Source organism: Athalia rosae, chromosome 6 (genome assembly GCF_917208135.1).
Source record: "Athalia rosae chromosome 6, iyAthRosa1.1, whole genome shotgun sequence".
Classification (NCBI taxonomy): domain Eukaryota; kingdom Metazoa; phylum Arthropoda; class Insecta; order Hymenoptera; family Athaliidae; genus Athalia; species Athalia rosae.
Genome location: NC_064031.1, coordinates 6481445 through 6493787, shown reverse-complemented (window position 1 = coordinate 6493787; position 12343 = coordinate 6481445).

Below are 12343 nucleotides of genomic sequence, written 5' to 3'. Positions count from 1 at the left end.
CGCAGTCCTCCTCGATGGATCACCGGGAGCTTTCTCGGCCAACCACGGTGATCCTTCAACGGCCGAGACAATAGGTTTCCGAGGGATTAGTCCAGCTCCTGGCTGGGGAGTCTGGGCAACGGGAGGCTTGGTCGTGCGTTTTTTGGAGGACGCACAGCCCTGTACGCCGTTGCAGAGGCATCCAACTGCATCGCATTGTTTTGGTTCAGCTCCAGGCTCATAAGTCGTTCGATAACGGGAGATCTCGGCAGATCGGCGTTGACCCTGTACGCCGTTCGCGTGGTATCCAGACACAGTTTCCAAACTTCCTTCTCATCAAAGCGTCAGGTACGGTATTATGGTGGTACTCCGTCAGGTGACGGGTCATAAAGGTCCAGATGTTCTCGATGTTCACGATGATTCCGATGGTCTCGGTGAGTACAGGCGAAAGGGGTTACAGAATAATAACGGGAAAAGAGCGATAAATTTGAATTACAAATAATTGCTAAACATAGACCGTTCCTTGAAGATCGCGATGAAGCGGAATTTATATCCGGACAATACGGGATTCAAACGGTATTTTCACGACAAAAGTGACGGCGCCAAAAATGCAACGTCACAACCCATAAACATCTCTTATAACCATGCCATGCTCGACTGGTGATCATTTATTTGATGCGATAAATTTGTATAAACTGGCTCTCCGATATTATTTGTGTCCAATCTTTACGTTGAGTTAGTTTAATTGTAAGTTAGGTTGGGTGAGACAGGGTGAATCATGAGGCTCGGTAGAAGGCTGCAGTCCCATGGACACCGTATTCGATGTAGAGTTATTCTGGTCGACCGGTCCGGGATCTAGGGTTTTTCTACCGGCCATTCGAAAAATGAATACAAAATTTATAAAACTGTGGACGATGTCGTCATCTTTACCGAAAAAATCTGAAGGAACATTACGTTGGAAATTTAATTTCCTACAAAGAAGGTCCCTGAGACCAAAATGTTTCGAATAATACTTCTTAAGATATCAAGCTTTAATTTGTGATACCAAGATTTTACGCCTGCATTGCATTTTCGTGGCTCTGATAAAATTGAAAAAAAAAGAAAACTCAATCTACATGTATTTTAAATGGAAAATCCCTGCACCCTCTGTGAAAATTTCAGGGAATTTCTTGTTGGACATATTGAACGAAATTTGAGTGGAGGCAGTGAAAATAATAGCGAAAAAAAAATCATCCTACCGAACATACCTTATGTATTCCTAATATTCATGTCGTGCACAGTATACATTATACGAGAGGACAAGGTGAACTTGCGCAGCTGATTTGTGTGCGCAAGCGCGAATCAAAACGACAGTCGAATTTATCAGCTGCTAGCGTGTTGTACCAACTGCCCCAGATTCCAGATTTCAACTTATAGGCTAGGGGCTACGCACTTCGTAATAAATGATTATATTACTTACGCAAAGAATGATATATTTTGATTGGGGGACCAAACCACTTTGTACGATTTTATGCAACAGTTCTTAACCATGTTTACAAAGTGTAATTCACACTATACAAGAGAACTAACCACAACATCACCTCACGCATTTCACCTGCACAGGTTATGCGTTTTGTTTACGAGGACATGCGTTTGGTTGGGACTGTAGAGAAAAGGACAAAGATCCTCTGTTGAGCTATCTCTCTCTTCGAGCGAATATGCTACCCCACACCACGAGAAAAAGCGTTCCAGCATATCTCTATTTCAGTGGTCCACAGTCGAACACACTTGGCGTACATCTCTACGAATAAGAAACTATTTCACTAGAATACATAAGGGTATCCGCCAAGTAGTAACTGTCGCAGCTGAGAAAGGTTCTACTTTCTGTCGTCTGGCAGGTGGTGTCAGCGCACTGAGTTTGCAATCACACAGCGGATGCTATTCGTTAACCCCCAGAAAGACAGCGTTTTGATTAGATACCGATCACTGCGCTGGCTGCGTGATATACAGAACTAACGGAAGTGAGATGTCGTCCGTCGTCTGTTGGCAAGGCTATCTTGGCGACCGCAACGTGACAGTGATAGATTTGCGATCGCTGGAACGTATAACAATAGATATATTGAACTAGATCGGAGAAGATGCTGGCAAATTGTAGTGTCGCGACCTGAATGTGGTCGGCGCGCTCGGCGAAAATATCTTTTTTGAGGATTTCGCTTCAGGACGCTGTTTCACTCACAGAATTACCTAAAACCCCATGATTTGCTCAACAGGTCGATATGATAATTTTATGAAACTGTTCGACTTGACCGACAGATATGTGACCAAGCGACATTAGCCATGTTATACACGGTATCCATAAATTTTTAACGTGATATATTAGATACAGTTATACATGGCTGTTTTACCCGTGATAAATTATTGCAGTAATGTCTCAACAAGCAGAACACAAAATCCAAAAATGCACGAATGCACGGCATAGTGGATTGTATCCTCCATATATACAGGATATATTTTTCAAAGTGTTACAAGGTGTTTTCTCAAATACTGAGGATTATTTTGGAAAATTTTTGAAACAATAATTGCAGAATCATAGAAGGAAAATTCAATAATACCATAGATCTTGAAATTTAGCTGGATTGTATGGGGGTTTTGAGGGTCACTTGGTTTTCCGAGCGGAAATCCATATTTTGTATTGCAGATTCGTAATCTACAAGAAAAGCTAAGCAGCATTCGTACAAAACATTTTTTTCATAATCATCATTTTGCAATTATAATATACAAAATTAATTTTACACGCAAAAACTAAAACTTCTGAAGAAAAATCGCAGAAGACAAAGAGAAGATATTAGAAAGTTTAGAATTCTATAAATTTCTGAACGAGGAATTTTGGCACTTGAATGACCGAGAGGGTCATTTTAAAGGCCATGGATAGTCAAAATCAATTTTTTCAAAAAGTACGGGAAATTTGGTAAAAAAAAAGGTGTATCGAGATTTTTTTTCACTGTTCCGAAATATGACATCCTTGGCTATCTTTGAACTGCTGAAATTAGAATCAATAAGTGTCAAAAATCTGAAATTTTTACACAAATCTCAGATAAATATTCTCACAAGGTTCAGAGAAATTTTTTTTTGCCACATACGTACCCATATGTATTCTGTATTGCCTATGTATACAGCTTACGATGCATTATACACTAAGGATGATTGTAAGATCTAATATCTGATAGTGTATCAATCTTAGAACACTGAAACAAAAATGTGCGTGAAGTTAGCACCGCCATTTTGAGAATTCAAAAATTCGACAATTGTGCCGGATTGTGCTCAGCTTGTGCTAAAGTGTGCCATAAACCAAAAAAATATATGTCGAACCGGTTCTTCAAAATCGCCCAAAAACGTTTTTTTCGGTAGCACCGCCATTTTGGAAAAAACGAAAAACACCGATTGTGCTGAACTCTTGACGAGTTACAGGTCGCTGTGCCGCCAGAAATAATTTTTTTACTGTGATAGGTACCGAGATATCGTCGGTCAAAAAAAAAATATAGCACCGCCATTTTGGAATCTCGGAATTTTCTTTAGCGCGAAATGACGCGCGTGAAGTGTGCTGCGTTGTGCCGTAAATAAAAAAATTCCATGATTGACAGTTTGGTCTCAAAATCCAGAGAAATTCCGGACCGAATTCGAGAAAAAAAAACATTTTTGCAGTTAGGACATGTGCTGCGTTGTGCTACAAGAGCACAATCTTTTACTCCCATGACCTTTTTCTCTCCGATCGACCCTTGACTCTCAACGAGCCGGTATTCGATTTTGGAAAAAAAACAACTTTTCAAAAAAATTAATTTTCGAAATTTGCGAGTTGTGCTGAGTTGTACTGCGAGAGCACAATCTGTTACTCCCATGACTTTTTTCTCTCCGATCGACCCTTGACTCTCAACGAGCCGGTATTCGATTTTGGAAAAAAAACAACTTCTCAAAAAAATTAATTTTCGAAATTTGCGAGTTGTGCTGAGTTGTGCTGCGAGAGCACAATCTTTTACTCCGATGACTTTGTTCAGCGTGAACTGGCAGAATTTGCGAGTAGTGCTACGCGAGCGCTGGTTAGGCCTTCAGCGCATTCAGTAGCGATCACGGTAGAGCGAATCACGTGGGGCTCTAGTTCGCGCTGGAGGGGATAAGTGGCAGCGGTGAAGGTTCGGTGCGCTCATACCTCATTCTGGTGCTGACTCTCGAGCGTTAGACTTCGTGCGCTTCGTTGTTAACTCTGCGTTTGATTATCGAATGTTTTTTCCCCAGAATTGAATAACGCTGAATTTTGTATTTACGAATACCGAGATATTGAAATATATATCTATAGAGGAAAGATAAGTTGTGGCGTATATATATATATATTCATATATCTTATTCTTCACTGACGCTTTACTCTTGCCTTACTATACGTTTTACCGACACTGAAGATTCTTTGAGTCATATTTAATTAAAATCCAAACTACGTCGGCGGTATGTTTCCCCGGCCAGATATTGCCCAATTGAGGCAATTATTGCGCCTGCCGCATTTCAAGGTTTTAAATGACTACGGGACAGTCCTTCCACCGAAATCAGATGTGTTTCGAAATGTATCGGATGCGATGGACTCTGATCATCGCCTCAGTCCGAAATACATTTATACTATCGTAAAATAAAACAGGTATGACATTCACACGGAACTCTTGCAGTTTTTCAACATTGATTCTTCACAAAATGTATCTATCGGTAACAGTACCGCTGATACTGTTGACGGTGAAAATCGCAAAGAGTTTTCCCCAAATATCGATGATATATGGGACGAAATGAAACCAGAGGAAGTCGACTATATATTTAAATCGCGTGGCAAGCGTAGACTTTGTACGCTCAAACGACGTACGTGGACCAATGTGTTGTACGGAAAAATATTCAGCCAAACTAAGCTACCCTGCGCGCTTAGTTTCAGAAACATAAAATCATCTGAAACCGGGTATTACATGAGCGTTACAGCAAAATGTCCGGAATGTTTATGCTTTTTTTCAGGTCGTGTTACTCACGCGCCAAAAGAAGGTAGTCCAATTATTATGGAATGCGTTATTGAAGACTTTGATGCAACTATTAAGCATACAAAAAAGAGGCAGCTGAAAGGTTCAAATAGAACGAAAGTTGCTAAACAGATGGTCGATGGTAATGTATTACCTTGTATATGGAGAAGGAACAAAGCAGATGAATTGATGGATTTTGGGGATGATGAACCAGCTCACCTATTCAAAGGTTCAGTTCTGCGAAAAGCCAAGGAGGAGAGGCAAAATCAGTTGCTTGGTATTAAGACCTCGAATGTATACGAGAGTTTACAGTCATTCAAGTATAGTTCGATGTATGAAGGTGCAATCCCGGCGATTGGTGTTGACCCGTTCTTTATTCATTATTGGACGCAGGCGCAAATGGCAATTTTTGAGAAATTTTCAAATACGCTGTACATTGATGCAACTGGCTCCCTTGTGAAAAAATTAAGATTGCCAAATGGAGATTTGAGTCCACATCTCTACCTATATCAAGCTGTGGCACAAGTTGAGTCGCGAACAGTGCCAATATTCCAAATGATTTCGGCGGCACAGAATACGAATGCCATTGCGTATTGGCTCTTCGAATTTTTAAGAGCAGGAACGATCGAAAAATCGTCATTCCCCATTCCAAAGGAAGTTGTGACTGACTTTGATAGGGCTTTATTAGGAGCAGTTGCGAGAGCATTCGCTCAGCAACCTAGCCTCAAGCACTATTTGTGCGTATGTTTTGAAGCGATAAGGCTACCACCAACCCGACTACCATCCTGTATGTTGAGGCTAGACGTGTGTCATTTCGCGAACATGATCTCTACGTGGAAATGCTTCGGTGGGAAACCACCCCGCGTGCGTCAATTGTATCTTAGATCGATAGCAATTCTAAGAAAACAGGAAACTTTGAGAAACATAGAGGAGATCGCCAAGGCCATACTTCTTCTCACATTGAGCCCGAATTTGAGCAAGAACTCTCTGGCAGACCGTGCACGGTCAGTGCTGACGATGCACGTGAGGGGTGATACTCGGGTTGATGTTGATGAGGATTACCTCGGTGACTCTGGTGAACACGACCCCGACAACATCGATCAACAGGACATGGCCGATACGGACCTATGGCAGTGGGCTGGTCAGATGTATGAAGATTGCGTTGAATTAGTCAGCAAGGAGTCGGAATCCGATGACGTTAATGGATTTTATTGCCCCGAAGTGGCCAAGAAGTTGAGAGTCCTACTTCCCTATTTTCCACTATACACCGAAGTAATGCGACCGATATTTGGCTACGGGACCGTGAATGCTACCTCGGCGGCTGTCGAGTCGGAATTCAACGATTTAAAACATCGGGTGGCGAAAAATCAAGTGCTGCCCCTCCGTGTGGATAAATTCGTAAGTCGGCATATATTATCTTTCTCTGGCCGAATTAAGCTTGCGATGGTAGGGCAAGATGAGAGTGAAGAACCGTTGCCCATCAAGTCTGATCAGCCAAACCTCATCCGAACTGATTTGCCGGAGGAAGATTCAAAATTGAATATTTCGACAGAGCGGGTGGCTACTGCTACAGACGACGCCGCGGAATCCGACGATCACGATCTGCCGGCTCTTTCGGAACTCATTGCCGAACAAAATTGGCGTAATAAAAATGACAAGAAGAAAAAAAGATTTGGATATGCTGACCCCTTCCCGCAATATCAATCAGAATGCTATAATTATACAGAGCTGCCAGTCATACCAAATGGAAATCACTGTCCAAGCGTCCGTGATCGCAAAGGTCTGGTGCTCCTTCCTTATAACACATGCGGTTTCGATAGGTCTGTCAAACCTTGGCGATGCAAATGTCGAACAATGAAGTCTACAATTCGACAGTGATTAATACATCGTCCCGCATTTTCTCCGTCGCGGTCGACTTGATCACTAAGGGCCTCTGCGCAAAGTTCTATAAGAACCGTGCTTTTCTTCTGCGAGATATCGAGCAATTACCCCAGGAACCGTTCCGGGATAATATTATAAAAATTAACGCAGCATCGAATATTGCTAACTTGGCCACATATCTCCTGAAAGACGATCCGAGTTTCAGAGAGACGTGGAGCTGTGAAAAAGGTGGCAACTCCGGTTCTCGACAAAATGTTCTGCTCGGTGTCAATTATGACATATTGTCGCGTGAAGGAGTGAAACATTTGAACGAGGCAATTGCCCAGGGCCATCATCCTCCGAAGGAATGCTGTGGGGAAATTCCTCGTCTGCGAAGGACCTACGGATCGCAGGTTGTGATCGAAAGTGACTGTGGAAATGTGCCGTGTCCGCTGCAGGACTTTCCTGAAATTCTGACGATTGTCGAAGGACAGCATTACCGTATCGCCGGAGTCATAGACTACCAAGGTGGCCAGAGTTTCAGGTCTGTCGGACACTATACGACGTATATACGATTAGCGAACCGTTGGATACATTATGACGATGATCATAAAAAACCAAAGTCCCGTATAGTCGATGATAGCACGGAAGTACAAGCACACTTGTGCATATACGTTATATTCTGATGGGAACCGGAGGAAGCAGACTATCCAAAACACGGAGGATGAGTTAAGAAAAGCGTCAGGGAGGCGTCAAGACATTGATGTTGCTATGAACGAGGATATTGAGCGACTACATACGTGCTTTGTGTTCTCGTGCACCTTGTTTTAAGAAATACATGATATATTGTATGTGGTTTCGATAGACAATTATCGAGAGCACCAGGTTTTTTAATTTTTGATTTTTAATTACAGGTGATTTGAGTGAACCATGATATTGATATTACAAATTATTAATCCAGAAACTGACAAAAAGCAATTATGCAGAAAAAAAAGTATGGTGTCATGAAAATTGATCATACGCGACGACTTGAGCGGAAACGGAGCGATTGCGCGTAAAAAACACATCCGGAGCAGAAAAAAAGAAAATTAGAAAGGAGCAATCGTATAAAATAATATTTTTCATTCTTGTTAATGTGTTGTGCGATAAAAAAACCCGAACACCGCATTCGCGTCCCATTCGAAGTTAGTTCATTCATTTTTTTTATTTTTTTCTATTAGTAATTATTTCTTTTTCGAAATTCGTTTTTTTTCAAAATCGAATACCGGCTCGTTGAGAGTCAAGGGTCGATCGGAGAGAAGAAAGTCATGGGAGTAACAGATTGTGCTCTCGCAGCACAACTCAGCACAACTCGCAAATTTCGAAAATTAATTTTTTTGAAAAGTTGTTTTTTTTTCAAAATCGAATACCGGCTCGTTGAGAGTCAAGGGTCGATCGGAGAGAAAAAGGTCATGGGAGTACAAGATTGTGCTCTTGTAGCACAACGCAGCACATGTCCTAACTGCAAAAATGTTTTTTTTTTCTCGAATTCGGTCCGGAATTTCTCTGGATTTTGAGACCAAACTGTCAATCATGGAATTTTTTTATTTACGGCACAACGCAGCACACTTCACGCGCGTCATTTTGCGCTAAAGAAAATTCTGAGATTCCAAAATGGCGGTGCTATATTTTTTTTTTGACCGACGATATCTCGGTACCTATCACAGTAAAAAAATTATTTCTGGCGGCACAGCGACCTGTAACTCGTCAAGAGTTCAGCACAATCGGTGTTTTTCGTTTTTCCCAAAATGGCGGTGCTACCGAAAAAAACGTTTTTAGGCGATTTTGAAGAACCGGTTCGACATATATTTTTTTGGTTTATGGCACACTTTAGCACAAGCTGAGCACAATCCGGCACAATTGTCGAATTTTTGAATTCTCAGAATGGCGGTGCTAACTTCGTTGAGTGTAGATAGGAATACAGGTGCGGAAGACGTGGTGGGGGTATGCTTATGTACTTTTCCTTATATACAAGAGCTTTGCCTCCCCACTAGTAGATGGCGCTGACAAAAATTGCCCGATTTTACGCACACGCAGAGCGGTTTCGCGTACATGAGATTACTACCCATGCAAAGGCTCACGGACGGCCCGAGCTTTCCCTCCCCACTACTTGGTGCGCTGCAGTCGGTCACTCACCGCATACGGGTCCCTGTAAATGATATGCACGCACACAATCGATTCTCGCTGGCGCGCGGCGTTCCGATTTTGATCTTACGCGTCGATCGAGAAACTGGCAACTGTGTAACTTGCGGGGTTGCGAAAAGCGCATACAGAAAGTAATCGAATTAGCACTAGGTGAATTTTTTTTATTTCCCAATTGTTACTGTCAAAATAAGAACTAAGTAATACAATATTATCTGCATCCTTAATTACATCATTCGAATAAAAAAGTAATTTTCAATTTTTTAGTTCTGTCATTCGAATAAGAAATTTATTTTGAAACTCCTCAATCTTAATTTTTGAGTTAAAAACCCGTTTCTGATTTTTAATATTATGATTCGAATTCAAAATTACATATATCATTTTTCACTGAAAATTTAATTTCCAGTTTTAATTCGAAGTTTAGGAATTAATTAATTTGCGATTCTGGTCTCATAACTCGCAGTTTTCCAAAATTGCCTGATTTTACGCACACACAGAGCGGTCTCGCGTACATGAGATTACTACCCATGCAAAGGCTCACGGACGGCCCGAGCTTTCCCACCCCACTACTTGGTGCGCTGCAGTCGGTCACTTACACGCATACGGGTCCCTGTAAATGATATGCACGCACACAATCGATTATCGCTGGCGCGCGGCGTTCCGCGATTTCAACTCATTGTCAGAATCAGAGCAATCGAGCAACTTAAAACACGTGATACGCTTACTGACAATGAGACTATTTTGCAATTCGCTGATTCTTTTTTGTGGAAACATATTATAGCAGTTGATATCCAGTGTCTATCGTACTTTATCATTGATTTCCGGAATCAGGATCATCGTTTAGATTATTTGACCAAGTGTAGTAGAATTTGTGAAATCATGTCGAAGCATAGGTGTTGTTATAAGGGGTGTCAGGGAAATTTGCAAGGGGATTCGGTTAGTTTCTTCAGATTCCCCGTAAAAGATGATGATAGGTATGTATATGTTGCACTTTAAACCCATAATTATATTTATTAAATCGTAGTCGGAAATAACTGGTGAGTTTCCGAAAATGATTCAACCCCATTACGCCTATTGTCAACTCGAAGTTTTTTTTCTTTGATGCCTCCGATGAAATTCTTAGTTTGACAAGAAAATTAAAAACTACAAATTGATAATATGAAATTATTTATTTTTCTCTCAAAAGTAAAGGTCCAAGATCATATCTGCAACTACTTATCTTCATGCTCTGCTTTGTCTACCATCGCTTTATTTGATACTTGTTTCGTCAATCATATTATTTGTAACATTTTCGAAAATACGTCCTTTCGGCTTCAATTCTTATCAAAAACTTAAGAAAATTGAAGCTATGAAGTGGTTGTGTTTGTACATACATTGTATGTACATACAACCTACTGCTTTTAATGATCAAATTGTTCGTTTTAGATCCATTTACGTGTATTTCTCTCTTCCGAGACAAAAATTTGGAAAGAAAAATTCTATGACTTGATTGAGTTCGAATTGATATTTTGGCGCTTACGCTCAAGTAACGCAATATGCCTCATACGTGTCGCCTACATACAATGTATTCGTCTCGCGATGTTTATTATGGTTTAAAGGGCTAGCACACTACATTGTAGCGACATGCTATGCGCTGCTGAAAACAGTGGCTATAATAATTTTTCTAAGATTATACAGGGTGAATCCTTCAACTCTGTCAACCCGTCAGGGGTATGTTGGAGCTGCTCAGACAAGCATTTTGAGGTAACACACTTATGGTCGGAAACTCCTCCTAACGGCTGTGGAGGGCTTTGAAGATTTTTTTTTTTAATTGATTTATTTATTTATTTATTTTTTCTGGTACCCAGGGGTTGCTCCTACTTTCGCTCGGATTCGAACGCAATGGTTTATTCTCCGCTAAAAAACGTACTTCTTAGTGTCTCATCGGTACAATGACAAGTCGAGTAATTATGAACCGCCTTACTTGGGTCGAGCTAACAGATGTGCATTATGCGTACCGCGTCAATGATTCGAATTCACTCGCTGCGTAACGCTGGTATCGTGAACGGTTCCCAAACCGATCTTTTCCCCACAGGCAAGTTTTCACTGCAGTTAATCGTCACCTGAGGGAAACTGGGTACCATAAAGAAAAAATTTAAAACAAAAAAAAATTTAAAAAACAAAACTCCAAAGCCCTCCACAGCCGTTAGGAGGAGTTTGCGACCATAAGTGTATTACCTCAAAATGCTTGTCTGAGCAGCCCCAACATACCCCTGACGGGTTGACAGAGTTGAAGGATTCACCCTGTATGTATGATCCCATAAATAATACTTCGCTGACTCTATGATGACAGCCACTGTTTTCGCCGATTTACCGAGGTTCGCTTCAGTGTTGGGCGCTTTGGCTTATACATACATATGAACATAAATCACTCTATAGATTTCACGTCGATGCAAACTCTTACGATTCAGAATAAATACCAAACATCTTTTGTCAACAGGTGTCTGGAATGGATTCTTCGTAGTGGGAATGACGATCTTCAAGATCTCGAGTCTTCGAGGCTTAGGGAAGAACGCATCTGCCAAATTCATTTTGCAGATAGTGCTTTTCAAAACTCGCTTAGGAAGAAGTTAGTTCAAAACGCAGTTCCTCTTATGGTAGATTTAGTGATCGAAGTAGATGATGTTAGGGAGGAAATCGAAACTTCTTTAATTCTTCAGGAAAATCCCGCACAAATCCCAACGACTCCCATAGAAATCCCGACGACTTCCGCAGGAATTCCCGAAGCGACTGTGACGGAAATGACGAACGTTACGGCGACAAACGCGGACGTCACAAACAATAACAATCGTCACGACCGAGTGGTCAAAAATAATCGCAGACTTAGGAAAGACCTTCGTAATTTAAAGTTGAGAATGTTGCGTAGGAGTAGCTCGGATGTGGGCAGGGTAGGTAAGGGCGTTTTTGCAGAAATCGACAGACAACTTAGCGGGGCTCCTCTAGTATTTGTGACATCGCAGCTTCGAGTAGGGCAAAAAGTTTTCAAATGGTCGAAGAAAGAAAAGGAGTTGGGTCTAGCGATGTTTTATAGGTCACCAAAATTATACAAAGCTATGTTGAAGCTGAATTTCAAGTTGCTAAGTGTTCGTACTATTAGGGATTGGGTGAATTCATTAAATGTGTTGCCAGGGATATCCAGTGAGTTGATGAAGCAATTTGGGGGTGCAGTCAAAATGATGGATAGGCGGGAGAAGCAGTGCGTTCTAATTTTCGATGAAATGAGGATGAAAAATTGGCTAAATTACAATAAGAAATTCGATTGT